The following is a 23,164-nucleotide window of genomic DNA, read 5'->3' on the forward strand; positions in this document are numbered from 1 at the left end:
TGCTATGCAGTCGCAGTGTTCTAAAAACCTGACCCTTGAGCACGTTCTAGGAACGTGTCTAGTGCATACTAGATTTGTACAAAAGAGTATTTTTCTAGTGGGTTTAAAATAAATATTACTGCAAAGACTATTTAAAACAGATTTACTAATCTGCACATCAAGGAAACTGATGTCAGTGTTGGAACTATGGTAAGTGAACCTTAAAAAATCAGTAGTTGAATGCAAATATTCCACAAACTGTGCCAAATCAATACCAGAGCCTCTCCACAGCATAAACACGTCATCCACAAAGCGGACGTACCAAAGTATTTGTCCAAAGAATGGATTATTGTTTGACAACACATTTTGCTCTTCCCAGCTGACCAAAGCCCAGTTGGCGTAGCTATTTGCACATGCAGTGCCCATGGCCACCAACTTTCTGCAAAAGAATTGCTCCTGGAACATAACAATGTTGTTCTCTAGGATAATCTCTAAGAGACTACAAATCAACTGTATCTTAGTGTTGGTGAAACACTTATTCACATAAAGAAAATCCCTAACGCTGTCAACACCCCAGGTGTTAGGTATACTAGTGAATAAGGATTCAATGTCTAATGTAACAAGAACAAAATTCTCATTAACATCAACACTTTCCATTCTATCATAAAGCCTTTGTAAAAACATCTTTGTATCCTTCAATATTGTATGGCAGTTTGCCAACAAACCATGTAAACATCCCTCTACATAAATAGAGAGAGGTTCAGTACACCACCCAGTGCCTGAAACAATAGGACGCATGGGTGGAGATAACAAATTTTTGTGTATTTTTGGTAGGCCATATACCCTGGGAACAAGTGGTTTATACACATTAAAATACTTAAAAAGTGAATCATCTATTAAATTCGTGATTAGTAAATCAAAAATTAAAAAAGAAACTTTATCTATAATAGCATTAACAGTAGGCTTGGAAATGCATTGATATGTATGCGTATCAAGTAAAAGTTTTTCCATTTGTGTGACATATAAATCCTTGTCCATTAACACTATACCGCCTCCTTTATCTGCCTGCTTAATAACTATTGAATGTATATTTTGTAATTCTTGCAGGGCTCTGTGTTCATCTACTGTCAAGTTATAAAATGACATACTAGTATCAGTTAAGTTGTTTAATTCTCTAAAAGCAATTTCACATACATCTATGAATCGTTGAATACCTGTTGGTAAAGCTGGAACAAAGGTACTAGGTTTTCTGTATATATTATGTCCTTTATTACCTGCAGTAGTATCTGTAGGAAGCAAACACTTCAGGGAAAGACTTCTGCCAAGTAGTCTTAAGTCCTTCAACATTTCTGCTGGGTCGGCCCTCCTTGCAGGAATTTTATTAAGAACACTAAGCTGTTCACTATTTAACACAAAAGAAGAAATATTTATAACTAAGTCTGAGACTGCATGCATCTCTTTTTGGATTGATGAGCTATAAAATCCATGTGCTGGCTCTTGAATGTCTTGCCGTTGTGTGTAAAGCTCTGCGACCGAGCTCTGTATGGCAGGGCTGTTCTCAAAGAGTAGTCCCCCTTCTTTGTCTTGTCTAAAAACACACTTGTTTCCTTGTTTAGTTCTTGCCCTTGAGTATTATTAACTACAGATACATTTGAAGTTGAAGGCATTACTGCTGATGCGTAAGTGGGACGCACATCATTAATAACCTTGTGAGTGGTAAAGGAAGTCTCCAAACTGCTAAAAGCAGTAAAAGAAGGTTGCATACCTGGTTCTGCTTGCATAGCTTTACGTGAATCTGCCACAACTCTCCGATTGTCTGTAGTAGTAGGAACTGCCGAAGTAGCAGTAACAGGAATTTGCAAACCTGGTTCCACTTCTGTAGCATTTGTAGATACGGGTGCCATAACTCCCCGATCATTCATAGAACCGGAAACAGGACCAGAGGAGCCAGTCGTGTTTCCCTGTGATGCAGTATTTGCATTAAAGGGACCATTACTTTGAATAGATGTAGTTTTAACTTCTTTCGGCCAAGAAAAGACATTGTTTCTTGCAAAGTCGGTTTTATCTCTATTAAGTTTAGATAACTTAATAGACTGTAGTTTCTTCTCATAAGCAACTATATTATCCTGTAGTTGACTCATTTTGTTGAATGTAATATCACAAGAAAAATTGTCAGTGATTTTTGTTTCAAGATCAATAATCTGTGCTTTTAAGTCAGCTTCAATAGGTGAAAAAAGTCTATTAAAAGTTCCATATATTGAGAACTAAATTGTAAATTTAATTCTTGCCATTTACGTAGCAGGACTGGATATGTATCACCATAGGTGGGCATATTCAGAATTCTTAAGCCTCGTGGAATAATTTTGGCTTCCAATGAAGCTTGAAGATGTAACCTCTGCCATTGCAGTCTCTTGTATTTATACATCATATTTTCTAGATTCTTATATTGCTGAAAAAATTCTGATAAACGTTGTTGATTAGAAAAAGTTTCATCCATACCAGCTTGTATAACAGTATTCAACAACGGATTCACAGGAATGTCTAGAATCCTTAGGAAACAGTGATGTTGTCCACTCACAGACTGCTCAGTTGTAATACCTTCCATGGAGCTGTGTGTCCCTTCACCGAACAAAACCAAAAACAGAAAACCAAAGAAACCGTGTTGGGTAAAACCTTGGTGCAGAAATAAATCCAAATGAAAGGTAAAAAGTAAAAAATGCACCAAGATAACACACAGCAAACGTTTAATCACAGCAAAGTACAAAGTGGTAGCTTTCACAAGTTGCTTCATCAGACACCACAGTAAAAAATGCACAGGTTTAAATAGAGATTCTAAAATGCCAATTAATCAATAAAAATCACACAATGATTAAGTAGCAGTGTAAAACAATTAAGCCTCATGCTCAAACTAAAAAAAGCATTGCTTAAAAACATTGCTTAAAAACATTGTACAAGAAGGAATCAAATACTATACATGAGAAAGCACTTAAAAAATTATAAAATCATTATAAAACATGGAAAAATACTAGGCAGGAAAAAGTTAAATAGTTAAATAGAATACTTGGAAACTAATAGTTAAATACATTAGACTAATTTTGAAAGAACTTAGCTAATCTTAATGCTTGCGATGTCTAGCCTTTAAAAAAGGGACCAAGGAAGTAGTAGCATTCAAACAAGGATACTTTTCAGCATTAAGTTTCAAAATCCACTTCTGTTCATGTCCCTCTGTGATATTCTCAATGTCACCACCTCTGGGGTTTCTATGTTATGTCCAATGGCCGTTCTCATTCCTTTAAATTCTTTGTTCTACAACATATTCATAGAAACCCCAGAGGTGGTGACATTGAGAATATCACAGAGGGACATGAACAGAAGTGGATTTTGAAACTTAATGCTGAAAAGTATCCTGGTTTGAATGCTACTACTTCCTTGGTCCCTTTTCTAAAGGCTAGACATCTCAAGCATTAAGATTAGCTAAGTTCTTTCAAAATTAGTCTAATGTATTTAACTATTAGTTTCCAAGTATTCTATTTAACTATTTAACTATTTAACTTTTTCCTGCCTAGTATTTTTCCATGTTTTATAATGATTTTATAATTTTTTAAGTGCTTTCTCATGTATAGTATTTGACTCCTTCTTGTACAATGTTTTTAAGCAATGCTTTTTTTAGTTTGAGCATGAGGCTTAATTGTTTTACACTGCTACTTAATCATTGTGTGATTTTTATTGATTAATTGGCATTTTAGAATCTCTATTTAAACCTGTGCATTTTTTACTGTGGTGTCTGATGAAGCAACTTCAGTTGTGAAAGCGCTTACCACTTTGTACTTTGCTGTGATTAAATGTTTGCTGTGTGTTATCTTGGTGCATTTTTTACTTTTTACCTTTTATTTGGATTTATTTCTGCACCAAGGTTTTACCCAACACGGTTTCTTTGTTTTTCTGTTTTTGGTTTTGTTCGGTGAAGGGACACACAGCTCCATGGAAGATACTACAACTGAACAGTCTGTGAGTGGACAACATCACCGTTTCCTAAGGATTCTAGACATTCCTGTGAATCCGTTGTTGAATACTGTTATACAAGCTGGTATGGATGAAACTTTTTCTAATCAACAACGTTTACCAGAATTTTTTCAGCAATATAAGAATCTAGAAAATATGATGTATAAATACAAGAGACTGCAATGGCAGAGGTTACATCTTCAAGCTTCATTGGAAGCCAAAATTATTCCACGAGGCTTAAGAATTCTGAATATGCCCACCTATGGTGATACATATCCAGTCCTGCTACGTAAATGGCAAGAATTAAATTTACAATTTAGTTCTCAATATATGGAACTTTTAATAGACTTTTTCACCTATTGAAGCTGACTTAAAAGCACAGATTATTGATCTTGAAACAAAATCACTGACAATTTTTCTTGTGATATTACATTCAACAAAATGAGTCAACTACAGGATAATATAGTTGCTTATGAGAAGAACTACAGTCTATTAAGTTATCTAAACTTAATAGAGATAAAACCGACTTTGCAAGAAACAATGTCTTTTCTTGGCGAAGAAGTTAAAACTACATCTATTCAAAGTAATGGTCCCTTTAATGCAAATACTGCATCGCAGGGAAACACAACTGGCTCCTCTGGTCCTGTTTCCGGTTCTATGAATGATCGGGAGTTATGGCCATATCTACAAATGCTACAGAAGTGGAACCAGGTTTGCAAATTCCTGTTACTGCTACTGCAGTTCCTACTACTACAGACGATGGAGTTGTGGCCCGTATCTACGAATGCTATGCAAGCAGAACCAGGTATGCAACCTTCTTTTACTGCTTTTAGCAGTTTGGAGACTTCCTTTACCACTCACAAGTTTATTAATGATGTGCGTCCCACTTACGCATCAGCAGTAATGCCTTCAACTTCAAATGTATCTGTAGTTAATAATACTCAAGGGCAAGAACTAAACAAGGAAACGAGTGTTTTTTAGACAAGACAAAGAAGGGGGACTACTCTTTGAGAACAGCCCTGCCATACAGAGCTCGGTCACAGAGCTTTACACACAACGGCAAGACATTCAAGAGCCAGCACATGGATGTGGTAGCTCATCAATCCAAAAAGAGACGCATGTAGTCTCAGACTGTTATAAATATTTCATCTTTTGTGTTAAATAGTGAACAGCTTAGTGTTCTTAATAAAGGTTTATCCTTTATTCCTGCAAGGAGGGCCGACCCAGCAGAAATGTTGAAGGACTTAAGACTACTTGGCAGAAGTCTTTCTCTGAAGTTTTTGTTTCCTACAGATACTGCTGCAGGTAATAAAGACATAATATATGCACCCTACCTTCCGTCCAGAAACTACAAGATACACCCTACAGGTTTTTACACCTGTGCCACCAGAGGGGTGGTATATTTGGGGATGTGCACTAACTGTCAAAGTTTCTACGTGGGCAAAACAGAGAGGGAATTAAGAAAACAAATTTACGAACATCTTTATGACATGACCAAGAAGAAGGAAACCAACGCCTTCTACAAACATTCACTCTCCTGCCCAGAACCCAAAATCCAGTTCTTGGTCCTAGAACAGGTTGAACCAGATGCAAGGGGTGGTGACTGGGAATCCACCTTGGGCTACCGTGAATTACTATGGCAGTTGAGACTGAACGCAGGGAAGCCACCAGGTCTGAATGGGATGATCAGCATTAAACCGGTCCTCAAGCTCAGGAGGGCTAGGTTGTAATTCTTGGACTTGAGACCCTTTCACATAACAACGTCCCTACACAGCACAGTAAATTATTGAACATCCACGGCTTCAAAGCTTCAACTAATAAAACATTTTTAACACTGAAACTTTATGTAGATGGGCACCAAAAACATCCAATGCACATCCAACAGCATTTTTTAACAGTGTAAAATAAATATTTTCTATTAATTTACTACTAGTCCTAACATATTTTCAACATTTTTAATAATCTTTAACCTCAATGAGACTTCAAATCTGTATTCTTAAAAATCTAGGTAACTAGGATTTTAAATGTTTTTTATGGTCATTTCATTTATATATGTGCATATGATTTTGCAAACATTTCATTTTTGAATTGCTGTAATGACAACTAGTCTTTAGCATATAGCTTTAAATTATCAGAGCACTTCAGTATCAGATTTTATTAATTAATTGTATAATTGCCAGGGTATTTAATAGGCGTTACAACACACTGCAACTGGTTCACTTGATAAAGCTCAGGATTGCCTGAGCGAAAGCGCTTGTGTGACTTTTTCTGTGACTCTTGGTATTGGAATATTTCAGTATTAAAACTACATCTTTTTGCATTTTAACAAAGTTCCGGTTCCTTTCTTTAAGGTCGTGGATTAATTCTTGGTTTGTTATTGGCTTTTTGTACATTGCTTCATTTTATAACTTGACAGTAGATGAACACAGAGCCCTGCAAGAATTACAAAATATACATTCAATAGTTATTAAGCAGGCAGATAAAGGAGGCGGTATAGTGTTAATGGACAAGGATTTATATGTCACACAAATGGAAAAACTTTTACTTGATACGCATACATATCAATGCATTTCCAAGCCTACTGTTAATGCTACTATAGATAAAGTTTCTTTTTTAATTTTTGATTTACTAATCACGAATTTAATAGATGATTCACTTTTTAAGTATTTTAATGTGTATAAACCACTTGTTCCCAGGGTATATGGCCTACCAAAAATACACAAAATTTGTTATCTCCACCCATCGTCCTATTGTTTCAGGCACTGGGTGGTGTACTGAACCTCTCTATTTATGTAGAGGGATGTTTACATGGTTTGTTGGCAAACTGCCATACAATATTGAAGGATACAAAGATGTTTTTACAAAGGCTTTATGATAGAATGGAAAGTGTTGATGTTAATGAGAATTTTGTCCTTGTTACATTAGACATTGAATCCTTATTCACTAGTATACCTAACACCTGGGGTGTTGACAGTGTTAGGGATTTTCTTTATGTGAATAAGTGTTTCACCAACACTAACATACAGTTGATTTGTAGTCTCTTAGAGATTATCCTAGAGAACAACATTGTTATGTTCCAGGAGCAATTCTTTTTGCAGAAAGTTGGCGTGGCCATGTGCACTGCATGTGCAAATAGCTACGCCAACTTGGCTTTGGTCAGCTGGGAAGAGCAAAATGTGTTGTCAAACAATAATCCATTCTTTGGACAAATACTTTGGTACGTCCGCTTTGTGGATGACATGTTTATGCTGTGGAGAGGCTCTGTTATTGATTTGGCACAGTTTGTGGAATATTTGCATTCAACTACTGATTTTTTAAGGTTCACTTACCATAGTTCCAACACTGACATCAGTTTCCTTGATGTGCAGATTAGTAAATCTGTTTTAAATAGTCTTTGCAGTAATATTTATTTTAAACCCACTAGAAAAAATACTCTTGTACAAATCTAGTATGCACCCTAGACACGTTCCTAGGAACGTGCTCAAGGGTCAGGTTTTTAGAACACTGCGACTGCATAGCAGAGATGAAGATGCAGTAGTTGCCCTATCTAATTTAAAAACAGAATTTTTACATAGGGGATACTCGCTTGCAGACATTGAACAGACTATCTCTAATGCCTGGAAGCTGAGAAGCACTAGATGTAAACCTTATTTTAATGCTGGGGATGCTGTTGACGATACAAGATATACTAACAGAACTAGTAATGATTTTAGAGTGGTGTTTCAGTTTTCCAGTAACATCAATCAATACTTAGATGTAGTCAAAAAGCATTGGTATTTGCTACAAGTGCCTGGACTGGTAGACAAGGTCGGACATTCTCCTATTTTTAGTTTTAGAAATAATAAATCCCTTAAACAACATCTATGTCATGGTGAATTATCTAGAACTATTATTAGATCCAATCGGCATGGTACTTTTCCATGCAGGAATTGCAGTGCTTGTCAATTTATATATAGCAAAAATAAATATGTACATCATACTAGGAAATTTTCTTTGTACACTAATCAATACACTGATTGCAGATCTACAGATGTGGTCTATTATTGTTTTTGTGTACAATGTCCTGCTTTTTATGTAGGAAAAACAAATAGAATGCTTAAAGATCATATTCTAGACCACCTAAGAGATATTAGTAATAATAAACCATCAAATGCTCTAGCCAATCATGTTATGTCCAATGGTCGTTCTCATTCCTTTAAGTTCTTTGTTCTACAACATATTCATAGAAACCCCAGAGGTGGTAACATTGAGAATACCACACAGGGACATGAAGAGAAGTGGATTTTGAAACTTAATGCTGAAAAGTATCCTGGTTTGAATGCTACTACTTCCTTGGTCCCTTTTTTAAAGGCTAGACATCTCAAGCATTAAGATTAGCTAAGTTCTTTCAAAATTAGTCTAATGTATTTAACTATTAGTTTTCAAGTATTCTATTTAACTATTTAACTATTTAACTTTTTCCTGCCTCGTATTTTTCCATGTTTTGTAATGATTTTATAAATTTTTTAAGTGCTTTCTCATGTATAGTATTTGATTCCTTCTTGTACAATGTTTTTAAGCAATGCTTTTTTTAGTTTGAGCATGAGGCTTAATTGTTTTACACTGCTACTTAATCATTGTGTGATTTTTATTGATTAATTGGCATTTTAGAATCTCTATTTAAACCTGTGCATTTTTTACTGTGGTGTCTGATGAAGCAACTTCGGTTGTGAAAGCGCTTACCACTTTGTACTTTGCTGTAATTACACCCCTCACTCACACACATGTTGTCAAATGTATGGCCAACCCTCGGTCTCTGGCAAACCCTGTGCATATGATACCTGTGTCAAATCCCTGTCACCCATAACATTGATGCAGGGACAGGCTAATGTGGTTCTGATGCACACGGTGACTGTACTACAGTGTACCAATGTACTGCAGTGTAACATGTCAGGAGTCATGTTTACTGCATACATATCAGGTAGTGTAGCTGTTCAGCAATGATGCATTATAGCTGTTAATAACACTGGGTGATTGTGGTCTCCATAATGTTATCCGTTTGTGTTGTATGTGTACGTGTCAGCAGGAGAATGGTCTGCAGTCATATTCCACAAGGGGTATGGCACTGTGGTGACACCATGGCTGTGACATATCCGGGGTACAGTTGAACACATGTCACATGTTTGTATAACAGTTATTGCCTGTGCCACATGGACAGGTGACCCGCTGTGACATATATAATCAGCAACTTGATGTAGACCCATCCACATACAGCACACTCTTACTTGGCAACACTGGGTCTAGACCCCCTACCTAAGGTATGTAGTGCTTCTGAAGTGTGTGGCTTTCATTGCACACACCACACTGCATTTAGGGTGAGGTGTGGTACAGGTTACATGTATGGTAATGGGAGATGTGATGGTTGTATATGGACAATACATAGTGTGACATACCTTCATATACACATTAACAGACACATAGGCAGACACACATCTGAGAGACTTGTGCCTATTGGTGCTAACTAACTTGTCAGTGTGTCCAATGTGTTACAAGTAGGCTGCACACAACACATGCATAACTGGGCTGGATTGTGGTATCAGTTACCTGTATGGTTGATGCTGACAGTGGTCACCATACAGTGGTACATGGGACATATACCGGGTGTACCATGGTGTAATGACAGTGTACAAAGCACCCACATCCCACAGTGGATATTGTACTCTATGGAACCCATGATGACACTCTGACATATCATCACACATTGCCCATGACTGCAATACAGACCATTGTATATCCCAGCAGTGGTACTACAGGGAAATGCATCTAATGCACATGCCACAGGCATAGTAGGGTGTTGCATTGTCATGCCTCACCTATGGGCAGCAACAACACTATCCATACTACTGTGTGGTAATGCATATTGTAATAGGAGTATGTGGCCTCAGAATGCTGTACCCTACAGATATACAGACATGCACACATACACACACTTGCCAGAACTCAATGGGTATCCCATGCCTATTGACCCATTTGTAGAACACTGTTGTGCTGGTACTGCAAGGTTCATGTAGCCATTAGGGAGAGGAGCGTAACAGGTTACAAGTAATGTCTGATACAGCAGCAGCCACATCTTACTATGCCAATGGGTGTTGCGGTGGTTGTGAAGGCCCTCATGATATTCCCAACCACAGGTGTACTAACACACAGACACTGCTATCCTCAGTAATTCACACATACACATGTGTCAGTCCTGGGGTGCATCGCTGCAGGTGTTCATAGGTGTGTACCTGGTTATTGTCCATGGAGAGATGGGTTGTGTACGGGATGTGTGTACAGTGGTATCATGCCACCTGCCATGTGCCAGCAGGCAATCTATCGACAGACACCACTGTGGTGACCCTCAGGGTGAGAGTGACATGCATCAGCCAATCCTCTGGGTGCCTCCTGCAAATGGCCACTGAGGTGATCCAGATGACATGTATGCAACATGTATTACAACACATGGTTAGTGTTTGTGATGGAGACCTGTAACCAAGCATGTTCTGTTGACTGTGATAGTGTAGTGGAGGTACCCATGGCATGTGGTGCATACAGGGTGTTGTCTCATATATGTGCCAATTATAACGCAGCTGGGCAGACATACCTGCCATCTGCACATCTGTACAGGGACTAACAGACATCAGCAACCCCACACTGTAGAAAGCACCAAAGTAGAAAACAGAATCACCAGCTAGTAATCCGCAGGAAATTTATTTTAAAACACACACTGATGTCTCAGCTCCACAAGCCTTCAAGGAGTATAACATTTACAAAAAATTGCCTGCCTATATACACCTATCAATTATACAATTAATTATACAATTAAACATAATTACTCACTTTCAGTAAAATGTTACACAAAATCCTCCAATTAATTTCATTATTTAACCCCTTAGGGGACAAAGTGCCAAACTTAAAAATATAAGTAGATTCTTTAAAAAGCAATTTATTTTTTAATTCATTTTCATCACAATATGTGTAGATTTTCTCCAAAACAGTACCTTTCAAATCAGTAATATTGCCATTATGAAATTTATTAAAATACACAGCTATTGCACTCTCCTCCCTCTTATTAACTATGTCCATAACATGTTCTAGTAACCTGATTTTAAATGGTCTTTTTGTTTCTCCAATATAGAACTTGTTACATGGACATTTTAGGGCATACACAATGCCTTCAGTACTACAACGAAACTGTCTTTAGTCTCAAACAATAAACCATTAATTTTATTAAAAAATTGAACAATAAAGTTACAAGCTTTATACTTTTTGTAACCAATGGTCCCTAATTCTTTTATATTATTTTTATTCCCATAGGTGGTGCTACCAATTTCGTTTTCACTAATAAATCTCTAAGGTTTCTACCCCTCCTGAATGACATAATAGGGGCCCCTAATTTGTGTAAACATGAATTATTTATACATAAAATATGCTCCCAATAGTACATTAATATTTTTTAACTATAACAGTAAAACTACTAAATGTGGTAATAAAATATATATCTTCCTGTTTTTTGAATTTTATTATTTATTTTATATATTTGTATACATCTTTTAGCAGTAGGCTGTGACATATATTCTTTTAAAAATTTATTCCAGCATTTTTCTAATAGTTCTTGATCAAACCCCTTAATTTTAAACATATTGATTGTATTGCACATTTCCCTTTTATGATCAAATTCATTATTACATAGTCTAAAAATATGAATAAATTCCCCAAAGGGCATGCAGTGAATAGGATAAGGTGGATGGCAACTATTTGCCCTTATATATTGTAGTTCATTATCAAATTTTCTATGGACGCTAGTCTGAATGAAATTATTATTTCTACCATCAAGATTCACATCCAAGAAAGATAAATTTTTTCCAACTTTAAGACCATCAAATTCTAATCCAAACCTATTATTTCCTAACATCTTAACAAATCCTTCTACTTCCTCTTCACCATCTTCACGCAAGAAGATCAGATGGTCAATTAATCGGTAATAAAGTTTAACATATCTTTGAAAAAATTCACTTCTATATATGTATTCACACACCAGGAACACGACAGTGAGGCCTTAGAGTCCAGCTATGCCTGCAAGTGTGCTTGTTGTCAGTACTACATTTTGCACTCTACTCTTGCCTGGGAAAGCACTGTCAACATTAGTACCGTCATGATACACTACATGCCAGTGTGACAGCACGTAACCTGAGTTACTACCCTTGTATGTAACACATTCACATGGATAACAGTGCTGTACAGGTCTTATATACTTGTGTGTCCCAGACATGACACTCACATGCCTTGCTACTGTAATGGCAGCAGATAGACGCATGTATTGTACATGGCATTACATACACTTATTACAGATGTCATTACCCTGCTATGTTATCAGACTGGGATGTGAGCACTGGTTAACAGGACTGAGCCATGCTTAGCAGGCGGCAGCATTGCTGCAATTTAACAGCTAAGCAGATCTGCGCACTGGTAAGCGAAGCCTACATGGTGTAAGTGCCTGTACGTTTAACCGTAGCTTAGCACCACTTAGCTTCATGCAAACCCGCGCAAACCCGCTTAAAGTTGCTCACAACTGCATTAACCACTCTGTATCCAGCAGCCCTTGTTCTGCCCAGCAAGAAAATAAACAGCCCCTGCAGGTATTGAACCCAGGACCCTCTACACTATAGTCACAGCAGTTAACCACTACACTATGACAGCTGTGAAGACAGTTGTTGTTTTTCCAATATATCTGTCACTACACATATTGAATAGTATTGAACAATTGCTTTGACTTCCACAATTGTGTAATACTTGTTATTTATATTACTGTTGCATCACATATGTTGTTATATATAAGTATACAAATATAAGATACATACGGTGAGATATATCTGGGAAGGTATACACAACTGTGATGTTTACACATGACAGGAATATGGATATAATCATATACATACATTGATATATGTCTGCATGTACTTACACGCATATTCATACATATGTATGTGTACACATCTGTATAGTGCATCATATATATGGCCATTTGTAGATCTCTTTGTATATATATATATATATATATATATATATATATATATATATATATATATATATATATATATATATATATATGTATGCACATCTTATGTGTATAGATATACCTATTTATGTTGGTATATAATATAACTATATGTGCATACATATCTAATCAGATATACCTATTTGGTAGATATCCATAACTATATGTGTATATGTATCTGTGTATGTGTAGACATATATTGCTGTGTATATGTATATATTTGAGTGTTTATGTGTGTATATATATATATATATATATATATATATATATATATATATATGTATATATATATATATATATATATATATACATATAAGTATGTAGATATGTATATGTGTATATATATCTATCTATATATATATATATATATATATATATATATATATATATATATATATATATATGTTTACCTTATGTCCAGAATATGGAGTAGAGTCCTACCTCAGCACCAGTAGTCCCAACTTCTTAGTGCAAGGGAATGTCATGTATGTATGTATGTATTGCAGGTATATATGTAGACTGTTGCTACTGTAACAGGGGTTGTCTTAACAGACTTGTGTGGGATGTCACATCTGCTTTTGACATGTGTGCCATTGGCTACTGACAGACATCCTAAAGACATCATAATACAGTACCACTGCTAGCACAGTAATGATCCTGTGGACTATAGCAGAGATATAACCAATATATGTGGACAATCTGGCACTCTGTGGTCAGTCCAGAGGTGTGCACAGATCCCATTCATACAAGACATGTGGATGTTAATAGCCATGTACAGTGGTATATCACGTAAATACTGGACTACATATGCCCACACAGTTTATGCATTCCACATGCCAGTCTGTCCTGACACATAATACCTGGTGGTGCAGAGGTCACATGGCCACATACTATCCAGTAGTTAGTGACATATATCTGTACAGAATCCCACTGCTTTGTCAAAAGTATACAACAGTTATGGTGGCCTGGCAGCACTATGTCTTGCAAATAACTGAACATAACAGCACACTGGGTAATTGCACTAGGCTTATCACAAAGCATTGTGCCAACTGCAGGCAGAATGCCACAACACTGGACTACATTTTGTATGGGGGAATGCATATGTACCTGCAATTATAGCAGGCTCTACATGCATGTCACAGCACAGAGTAACAGACACCTGTGAGAAAGTGCATACCCACAACCAATGTGAACACAGCCACAGCCACATATGGTATGCAAGCTTAATATGACACTATATGGACTGTCTGATAAAACACCATCCTCATATGAGCCACTCACACACTAACCCTGCATACACTAGGTCATGACACAGTGTGTTCCGATGCCTGTCTGTGGTATGGGACATATGTGTGTCTGGCCCTACAGGCATGTGAACCAATAGGGTACCATACACTGGAGCAGCATGTAACATCAGATAGAACAGGACCAAGAACAATGGCATCTACCACAGTCTATGCACAGTCCAAGGTACATATGCACAATACACATACTGTCGACAATCACCATAAGTACACAGACCCCACTACTGTGCACACAACCGCAGAATGCCCAAGTTATATCCTCAGAAACAACCCCTACTAAACATAAAATGTTCTAGCAGTCTGCTATCTGACTGGCTTATCAGGTATGATGTCAATAAATAATGGTGTACAGAACATATGCACCTCTTACTGCATGACATATGTATAAAGGTTGACAGACTTGTGGCTGGAGCTACAAACACCGGCCCAATATTGGCATGTTGCTGTGATATCCTTATACATTTACTGTCATACCAGGGTTTGTTGTGACATATGTCCTATGAGGGATATGAAGTCAGCAACTCTCATGGCTGTCACCATGTACTGACTGCAGTCCTCACACTATGCTTCTGCAGTTCTCAGATAGGTGTTCTGTGAGTAACACAAGAAACAAAAGGCTCCACACACTGCCCAGTCTGCAGATAACCCTACAGATGGGAGTTTCCTCAAACAAATAACACTGTCATGACCAGTATTAAATCATGTAGACCAGCCATATCCACACACACCCTGTTAAACCGACATTACTCCAAATGCAAAAGAGCAACACTTACATTCTGTAGTCATGTCAGGCACATCCCCCTCCCATCTGTTGGCCTGTTTTCACAGTGTATGTTGTTAGAGGTAAATCCCAATACCATCTGTGATGCTGTTTGACGAACACCAAATTTAGGTCCTGCTCACAGTGAATGAAAAGGCCCAACACCAACATGATGTTCCTAGATATTGGAGTGTGTTTCCATGCAATTGGCTATGAGAATGTTACCTCAGCAGTTCCACATGCAGTCAGCTAGAGGGTGACTGCAATTCATGCAGATGCCATCAGATGATCATGAGCATCACTTACAAAACACACGCTGTTGCCTAAGCAAAGCAGGTGTACTTCTCCACATCCGTTAGAGAGGGAGTGAGAGAGACAGAGACAAAGTAAGTCAGGGAGAGGGTGGGAGAGTAAACCCTAAGCAAGTTTGTGTCACATACCTACCAGTACATGGTTTCAAACCCCTGACTGACTATGTATTGCTATCGCATGTCTATGCAGTTATTGCATGCACCACATAGCTTACATGTTGGGGAGCTGTCCAAAGGTATATCTGATGGTGAGTGACATCTGCAACAGTGCTATAGTAATGATAAGGTAGGTGTAGTACACATGCCTGTCCACATGAACAGGTGTCAACGTCAACACAGCCACACTCTCTCAGGGACTCACACACATTAACACAGGTGGGAGGGTCAGGAATAGACATCCTAACTAGCTAATTTGCCACAATACAGTAATGTGCAGGTATCACATGCACCACAAGGGTCGTCCGGATGTTATACAGGCAAGGGGTATGTGAAGGTGTCTGGCATCAGACAGCATGCTTCAGTAGGCCAATGGGAGTTGTACTGAGTATGAATGTGGTTGAAAGCATCATACTCCACACACACACAAACACAGGGTGCCAGTATTGACATGCATGGGTGCATTGCTTCACGGGGGTATAGTGGTTGACTGTGCCAGAAGGCTGTACAAGGCTAGTTGAAGGGTATACCTTGGCATCAGGCCACATGACAATGGTCTGCAGTGTGGCTCAGGGGTGTAGTGCCTGGATTGGCCCACACAGGTGGGTATTCACCATCCAGTCACCTGGGATACTATTGTGTGTGGCCAGTGCTGTGCAATGCTTGCCATGTATGTGTTCTATAGTCCATGACATGGATGTTGTCTGGGATGTGCACACATCCCACATGCATGTTCAATGACATGTGGAACTGTACCTGGGCCTATTGTAGTGATGGGACAGGGTGCCATGCCCTCTGTAGTCCACTGCAATCACACCATGGTTACTATCTGTGGGCAATATGCAGGGTACTACCAACAAAGCAGTTGTTGCCTAGGCAAGTGTGTTTGTGTATGAGACATGGGTTTTATTTATTTTTTTATTTTACATTTATTGACCAGGAGAGTGCAACTGGATTACAAGTCCATTTTCAGAGGAGGCTGGGGGAGAAAAGCTCCAAGAGAACAATTGTTTTTACAAAATATAGTTTTAAGGACAGACTTTTGACATACAATGTCCATAGAGAGACTTTGACATGCATATTAACTAACAGGATACATTCATTCTCTCTGCAATATAATATTACATTTTAGAAGATATTCCTAAGTTTAGGATTCCTGTGATAGATTTACTATCTGAGTAAAAGCAGAGAGATGTAGAATAAGGCTCCGAGAGAGCATATGATGTTCACTATAGTTGAGAAGGATGACAAATTGATTTACTATACTTCTTTGCCTGGTTTTAGTTGAGAAGGATAACAAATTGAGTTACAATATGTCTTCTCCTGGGTTTAGCTACTTATGAAAAGAAGAACATTGCTGGGAGAGTTTTCCCTAACTCCTGGGGAGATAGGATGAGCAGTAGATTAACAGTCCTAAGTGGGTACAGTAGTTGGTTTAGCAGAGTTACTTAAGTTAGGTGAAGTGTTCTAATGAGACATTAGCCAGGGTTGAGTGTGTTCTCTAGGTAACACAAAGATTGTTTACTTTCACCAGGCCTTGATGTCACATATAGGGGTATGGATTGGCACCCCAGCCTCTCAGCTATTTGACATCTGTTATCTTTGTAAGGTGGTCATTGTGATATATAATATAAGCCCACCATATAAGAAATTTGCAAAACTTGCTCCACAATGAGTCCAGTTGTTACACACTCTCAGCCACCTCCACACAGGATATAAATGACAAACACAGACACACACACACACACACACACACACACACACACACACACACACACACACACACACACACACACACACACTTACTTGCCATGTCTGGGATTACAACTCCTACCTAACTAGGTTATCACACTACAGCATTACTCAGTTATAGGACACACCATAGAGATTACTGGACGACTTCTTCCCCAAAGATGTGTTTCACTGGGAATGACATCAGCAGGTTTGCCAAAGAAGGGCAATGGAGGTTGTAGTGACTGTGAATGGCCTCAGAAGCATTGCTCCCTACACAGACAAGCCAACGCACACACATCCACACTTGCCATGTCCAAGAATAGAACCCCTGCCAAACTACTATATCACACTACTGCATTACACTGTTATAAGATGCACCACAGAGATTACAAGACTATTCCTTTCCCAAAGGTGTATTTCACTGGAAATGACATCAGCAGACTTGCCTAAGAAAGCCAATGGAGGTTGTATTGATTGTGAATGGCCTCAAAAGCATTGCTCCCTACACAGACAAACACACACACAAACAAACAAGCATCCACACTTCCATGTCTGGGTATAGAACCCCTACTGAACTATTATATCACACTACAGCATTATGCTGTTATAGGATGCACTACAGAGATTGCTGGACTACTCATTCCCCAAAGGTGTATTTCACTGGGAATAACATCAGCAGGCTTGCCAAAGAAGAGCAATGGAGGTTGTAGTGACTGTGAATGGCATCAAAAGCATTGTTTCCTACACACACAAACACACACACATCCACACTTGCCATATCTGGGAATAAAACCCCTGCCAAACTACTATATCACACTACAACATCACACTGTTATAGGACGCACCACAGAGATCACTGAACTATTCCTTCCCCAAAGGTGCATTTCACTGGGAATGACATTAGCAGCCTTGCCAAAGAAGGCCAATGGAGGTTGTATTGACTGTGAATGGCCTCAAAAGCATTGCTCCCTACACAGGCAAACACACACACTTCCATGTCTGGGAATAGAACACCTATCAAACTACTATATCACACTACAGCATTACGCTGTTATAGGATGCACCACAAAGGTTACTGGACTACTCCTTCCCTGAAGGTGTATTTCACTGGGAATGACATCAGCAGGCTTGCCAAAGAAGGGCAATGGAGGATGTTCTTCGTGTTTCACTGTTGCAGTCATTACATTTGCCCTCAGTCAGCCTGAATTCCAAAGTCCTGGGTCCTGCGTCAGCTGCTGTCGCCCCTTCCATGATGTCAGGTCGTCAGGGGTATAAAAGATGCGGCCGACGCCATATTCTTTAGTCTTTCTTGCCGTGCAGTGACCGAAGCAGAAGTAGTTCACAAATGCCGGTCAGCCAACTCCTGAGATTTTCGTGTTCAAGTTTCAGATCCGAAGTCTTCAATAAAGCTAAGTACCCCACTGGGGAAACTTTTTTCTTGCTCCATACTGATGTCAGAAAAAGTTAATAATTGTATTTCCTGTGGTAAGCAAATACCTCATAAGGATTTTCATTCTTACTGTATTCCTTGCCTAGGCCCTGATCACAACGTTGCTGGTTGTCGGTTTTGTGCTAGATTTAACCAACACACTATTAAGCATCGGCATGACTTTGCTTTAAACTATTTTGGCCACCTATTTAATTATCCAAAAATGTCATCGGATAGCCATCCGACTACCAGAGTTCATAAAAAAACGCAAAGAAAAAGAGAGAGATAGACAACCGAGGCCCAAAACCATCGACGAAGCTTCTGCCAAGCCAGCCGCCGGTTCGCCGGTTCTCAGTGAGGTGCTTTCGCAGCCCCTGACACCCGCTACTTTAGAGTCACAACCCGCTACCGACTCCCACGTGGAGTCGGCCATGCCGCTGGAAACTCAAGCTATTGGAGCCTCGGATACTATTCCTTCAGATGGGTCTGGAACCGCTGAGCAGGCACCGGCTTCTGAGGGTGTATTCAGACCTAAACATCTTTACATTAAACCAACTTCAGCTTCAAAGGCAAAGACTACAGCACCTTCTAAAGCAAAGAAACAAACTCAAGAGCCACGTGGACAGGCCTCTATGCCCAAATAATAGATGCTCAAAATGGCCAAAGACTTAATTACCTTGATCAGGGGTTCCCATCCCCTCCTGATAAGAGGCCTAGGCAAGAGACTGACTATGAATTTTCAGATCAGGTTTCTATTTCTTCTGATTCCTCTTCTGATCAGGAATATTCTTTTCCCCCCTATGAGGATACAGATGCTGAAGAATCTATTCCTTCAGCTTCTCCTCCAAAGGACTACTCCTTTGGGGAAACCTTGCATACCATGAGGGAGCATTTCCACTGGGAGAGCCAAGATTTTTCATAATCTAAAAAGAGGCTCAGTGATTTCCTTTTACTACCTCAGCACAGGCCACTAGCCATTCCACCTGTGTTGGGCATTGTAGATGATGTGTTTGCGGAGTCTAGTCTTACCCCTGACTCCTTACCTCCAGCTCCTGTTAAGCATGACAGATATTACAGGGTTCCTGACTCTCATAAATTCCTTTTTAAAAACCCTGTTGCAGACCCAGAAACTATTTCACAGGGTCCCAAGGGAGTCAAAGCTTCCACTGCAAAAAACCCTACCCCCACTGACAGGGATTCTAGGTCACTGGACAGATGGGGAAAAATGTATACACATCTGCTACCTTGGCTATTAGGGCCTTAAACTGTCAGTTTCATATGCTCAGATATCAGCAACATGTCATGGCATTGCTTAAACAGAAAATGTTGTTAAACTCTGAATGTGCAGAAAACAAGGAAATGCAGGATTTATTGCATGCAGCTGAACAAGTTGGAAAGCATACTTTGCAATGTGGTTTTGATTCTTTGGAGGCCTCCTGCAGGGCCGCAGTTATGGGTTCTGTAATTAGTTGGCATGCTTGGTTAAAGGAACAAAATCTGCCTGATCATGTCAAAGTTAAATTATTAGATGCACCTTTACAGCATGATACTTTATTTGGTGTTAAAGCAGAAGAGGTGTTAATGAAAATGGAAGACAAAACTAAATCTATGCAAACTGTCAAAGATTTTTTACAAGTACAACCACCTAGGTTTAGTAGACATTGGCCAACAAAGAATTGGTCCTTTCCTGTGTCAGACTTCAAAGCGACAGACCCAGACGTCCTAGAGGCAGATCCCAGGCACAAGATTTATACAGGTCAAAGCAATGGGGTGCCTTTACCTACAAAGTTGGTGAAGACAAATGTCAACCATACAGGAAACAGTCTCAATGACTTCCTCTTGCCTGCACCAAGCACTTAACTCCTTGCAGCACCCTTAGGGGGAAAAGTAGCACTTTCTTCTCAAAATTGGCACATCATAACCCAGGACAAGTGGGTTCTAAATATTGTGTCACAAGGCTACAAGTTCATTTCCATACCCTGCCAAAGGCAAACGGCTGGCCAGATCTGCCAAAGAAAATCAATGATCAGAGGCACAAAAAGAAGTCTCATCCCTCATGGACATGGGGGCCATTCAACAAGTACCAGAGCAAGAGCAGGGACAAGGATTTTACTCAGGACTGTTCTTGGCACCCAGAAAGGGCAAGGCCTGGAGGCCAATACTGGACCTATCTATTCTGAACACATTCCTGGATATACCAAAATTCAAGATGTTGACTTTGCAACAGTTTCTCCCCATGCTGGGCAAGAACACTTGGCTGGTGACTTTAGACCTAAAAGAGGCATACCTGCATGTCCCAATCAGACAAATATGCAGAAGATACCTCAGGTTCAAGGCTGGCTCAATCCATTACCAATTCTCTGCACTGCCCTTTGGCTTATCTATGGCACCCAGGGTCTTTACAAAGTGCCTGGCACCAGTAATTGCATTTTGCAGACAAAGAGGAATACAAATATATCCTTACTTGGATGACTGTCTAATTCAAGCAGAGAACAAGGACATTCTTCTACAGCATCTGGCATTTGTGAAAAAACTTCTAACATGTCTAGGGTACACAGTCAATGAAAATAAATCAAAACTAGTACCCTCTCAAGAGATCATATTAATGGGTGCAAGCTTAAATACAACTGCCCAGATGGCTTATCTCACGCCAGACAAACAAAGGCAACTGACTACCTATTTCAAAATGTGGCAACAAAGGCCCAGTTATCTGCAAGAAAAGTTCTGCAGGCTTTGTGCTTCATGGCATCCTGCATTCTACTAATTCCATATGCAAGACTGCATATGAAGAAACTACAATGGGACCTAAAAAGTGTTTGGACTCAACATTGCCACAGCCTGGAAACTATGATTACTCTCATTCCCTGCCTTCAACAGGAGTTTCGATGGTGGGCAAAGGCTTGTCACCAAAACAAGGGACAGCCATTCACATTACCCCCAGCCAGGCAGACACTAACAATGGATGCATCAGATTATGCCTGGGGGGCCCACATGGCAGGAAGATGCATTCAGGGCACATGGGACTCAAACCAAATGCATCTACATATCAATCAAAAAGAGATGCTAGCTATTCAAAATGCCCTGACAGCCTTCAAGGACCTACTTCATCCAGCACAACTACTGATAAAGACAGACAACACCACGGTCATGTGGTACATAAACAAGCAGGGGGGCACACATTCTTACCCCATTTGCAGACTATCCATGACTTTGTGGGACACAGCATTGACTTACCAAGTACATCTGCAGGCACAATTCCTGCCAGGAAGGAAAAATACTCTGGCAGATGAATTAAGCAGAAACCTCATGGATCACCACGAGTGGCAGCTGAATCCACAAGTCTTCAGCATAACAAGGAAATGAGTATGCCCGGACATAGATCTATTTGCCTCCCCACACAACTACCAACTAAAAGGATTCTGCACAAGGATTCATCACAGACAAGCATGGAAAGTGGACGCCCTATCTTTCAGCTGGAAAAACCTATCAGTATATGCCTTTCCCCCACTGCCTGTTCTCCCCAAGGTACTCTTAAAGGTCAGACAGGAGAAGCCAAAGATGATACTAATTGCCCCAGACTGGCCACGCCAGTACTGGTATCCAATACTAAGGAACTTGTCTCAATGCCCAGCTTGGACCTTACCTCAAATACCTCATCTACTGTTCCAGCAAAACAATCAGATCTTGCACAGCCAACTCAGGACCTTAAACCTGGCAGCATGGTGGATAATGTAGTCATACAAAACAGACCTCAAAGTAAAGCTGGGATGGATGTCATTTTGGAAGCCAGAAGGCCTAGTACTAGAAAATCTTACACTGGAAAATGGAAGAGATTCTGTGCTTGGAATCAGGCACAAGGGACTGATACAGCTGTGCCAAATATTCCTCAGATTTTGCAATACTTAACTGAGATGCTGGACAAAGGCCTATTTTTTTATCTATTAAAATTCATGCCTCTGCCATTTTGGCTCATTACAACACAGAGCCACCAATCTTTTCTCATCCCTTATTAAAGCAGTACCTCAGAGGACCCAAAAATTTAAGGCCTCCAAGGAGATAACCAATGCCTGCATGGGACCTTAACTATGTCTTGAAAAAACTCACCCTGCCTCCTTTTTAGTCAGCTGCTACTGCTGATATAAAGTTTTTATCTTGGAAAACAGCTCTGCTTCTAGCAATAACTTCTGCAAGATGAGTTTCAGAGCTACAGGCACTCATGGCTGTGGAACCTTTTATCATTTTTTTTATCCAGACAGGGTCTCTCTGAGGACAAACCCAACATTTATACCTAAGGTGGTGTCCAGTGTGGCTCTTAACCAAACTATTCATCTGTCAACTTTTTGTCCAAATCCACAGAACAAGGGAGAGAGAATTCTGCATTCTTTGGATGTACACAGACAGCTTAGATTCTAC

The sequence above is a fragment of the Protopterus annectens genome, chromosome 10.part0 (assembly GCF_019279795.1).
Source record: "Protopterus annectens isolate FY-2018-M chromosome 10.part0, PAN1.0, whole genome shotgun sequence".
Classification (NCBI taxonomy): Eukaryota; Metazoa; Chordata; order Ceratodontiformes; family Protopteridae; genus Protopterus; species Protopterus annectens.